The sequence below is a fragment of the Nannospalax galili genome, unplaced genomic scaffold, assembly GCF_000622305.1.
Source record: "Nannospalax galili isolate Female #2095 unplaced genomic scaffold, S.galili_v1.0 scaffold876, whole genome shotgun sequence".
In the NCBI taxonomy this organism is placed as follows: Eukaryota; Metazoa; Chordata; class Mammalia; order Rodentia; family Spalacidae; genus Nannospalax; species Nannospalax galili.
The window spans coordinates 553,914-556,774 of NW_008337442.1; positions in this window are offsets into that span (position 1 = coordinate 553,914).

The following is a 2,861-nucleotide window of genomic DNA, read 5'->3' on the forward strand; positions in this document are numbered from 1 at the left end:
ACCAAGAAGAGATTAACAGCTTAAACAGACCCATAACACAAAAAGAAATTGAAATAGTAATACAAAACTTCCCAACTAAAAAAAGCCCAGGACCAGATGGACTTGCAGTAGAATTCTACCAGACATTTAAAGAATATCTACATACAACACTACTTAATTTATTCAAAAGATAGAAACAGAGGGAGAACTTCCAAATTCCTACTATGATAGGAATTCCTAATACCACTCTAATACCAAAGCCAGGTAAAGATGCAACCAAAAAAGAAAACTATAGACCCATATCCTTAATGAACATAGATGTAAAAATTCTCAACAAGATACTACAAACCATATACAGACACACATCAAAAAGATCATCCACCATGATCAAATCAGCTTTATGCCAGAGATGCAGGGACGGTTCAATATACATAAGTCAATAAACATCAAAAATCATATAAATGGGCTCAAACACAAGAACCACATGGTCATCTCAATAGATGCAGAGAAGGACTTTGACAAAATTCAACATGCTATATGTATCTGATCTGAAAAATCTTATTAATGGTCCCTATTAACTGGAGGTCCCCAAAGGAAAGAAAATATGTGACATAACTGAAGCTTTAAGTTAGACTTAAAATTTCATAAAATTTGGGGCTGGAGAGATGGCTCAGCAGTTAAGAACACTGGCTGTTCAGTATATATCAAACCTACAGCCAACATCATTCTAAATGGAGAAAAACTGGAAGCATTCCCATTAAAATCAGAAACCAGGGAGCTGGAAAGATGGTTCAGCAGTTAAGAACACTGGTTGTTCTCTCAGAAGACCTGGGTTGGAATCCCATCACCCACATGGCAGCTAACAACTGTCCATAGCTCCGGTTCCAGGGGATCCAATGGCCTCTTCTGTCCTCCACGGGCATTGCATGACACGGGTGCACTTACCTACATACAAGGCAATACACTCATACACATAAAAAAAAAATAAATAAGCAGGGTATGGTGGCGAACACCTTTAATCCCAGCACTTGGGAGGCAGAGGCAGGACAATAAAAGTAGTAAATAAAATATTTAAAAAATTTTCATAAAATTTAATGTATTATGATTGTGTGTGTATATGTATGTATGTGTATGTATGTATGTATGTATGTATGTATGACACATGCCTGTGAGTGCCTGCCACATTGTTCATGTGGGGTTCAGAGGACAACTTTCAGGAGTTGGTTCTCTCCTTCCACTGTGGGTTCCAGGATTGAACTCAGGTTGTCAGACTTAGCAGGAATCACTCTTGCCTGCTGAGCTATCTCACTGCCCCTAAGCTGCATTCTTAACCTCTTTCTGGCGTAGTGTGCCTTAATGCATGCAATTGCAATTAATTGAAAAAATGATTACATTTTTATTTATTGATTTGTGTGTATATGTGTTCATGTGTGTGGATGTGTGTGCATGTGAGTGTGAGCACAAGTGTGTGGAAATCAGAGAACAACTTTTGGGAGTAGGTTCTACCATGCAGGTCCTGGTGACTGAACTCAGGTCATCAGCTTTGGTGGCAAGCACCTTTACCCCCTGAATCATCTTGTCAGCTCTGCAATTAATTTTTGTTAGCACCCAGTCCATACTGCTCAGGAAAAACTGGGAGAAAGTTTCTCTCTACACCTCTTCCATGGCAGTTACAAATAGTCAAAGGTCACTTTGAGAAGTCTCAATTGTAAAGATCAAAGTCATGAACCTCATGAACCTTAATAATGAATGTTTTCTCATTTCAAATTATATGACAATTACTCCTAATTGTGTGTTTACAGAGTAGGGTTTATAAGATCTTAACTTAAAAAAAATAGCCAAGATACCCTTCAGTATGACTATGTCCTGGATGACTTCATATTTACTTGGTAGGAATTAAGGGTTGGGCCTATAAGAATTGAATTTCAGGCTAACAGAAGCATATTTCAAGTCTCCTGGTGTATCTACCTAACAGATACTGCCTTTTACAAGTTTGTAATTTATTCCCCAACTTTTATACCATCAGCTTTGCAATATTAACCTGCTATGTAGAAATATCTGAAATCGCCTTTCTTCCAAACCCTAGAAATGGTTTGGAAGATGAAGAAGGGGAGCTGGGGTCGGGGAGGCTTTTGTATTTTCTATCAGTGACTGATGACTCTTGGTGGGAGAGAACTGGCTGAAACTGGTAGACAGGTATCAAGGTAATGCTAGTGTTATCCTTTCTTAGGGAAAGAAATACTGGCTTTAAAAATTAAGTTCTGAGAATATAAATCTATACAATGTATTTCAGTTTCTCTCTCTCTCTGTATGTGTGTGTGTATATGCATGTTCATATGTGTGCAGGTGCATGTATATGTAGGTGTGAATGCATGTGCATGTGTGTGTAAAGGCCAGAGGACAATCTCAGGTGCCATCTACTTTATTTATTCAAACAGGGTCTCTCTTTGTCCCATTAGGCTAGACGAGCTGGCCAGAGAGTCCCAGGGATCTCCGTGTCTGCCCCTCCCCAGTGCTGAGGTTACAAGCATGTAGCTACCACATGCCCAGCTTTTTTATGGGGGCTCTGGGAGTTGACTCAGGTCCTCATTCTTGTATGGCAAGCACTTTCCTGAGCCATCTCCTCAGCCTAGTTTGGCTTCTTTGCATTTGTGCTTAGGTAAAGGGGCTAGAGACCGAAAGAGAGTTGGGGAAGGTGTGAAGGAGAGTCTGCAGCATCGGGATGGATGATGGACAGCAGGAGACCACATCCTCAGTGGGGAGGAAAATGGCGGGTGGAGGGGCAGGTTGGGAAAGGCAGTTCACACAGATGTGAGGACAGGGAAGAGAACGTGTGCTTCCTAGTCGCTCCCTTTGAATCTTCATTAGTTTACATTTCCCTC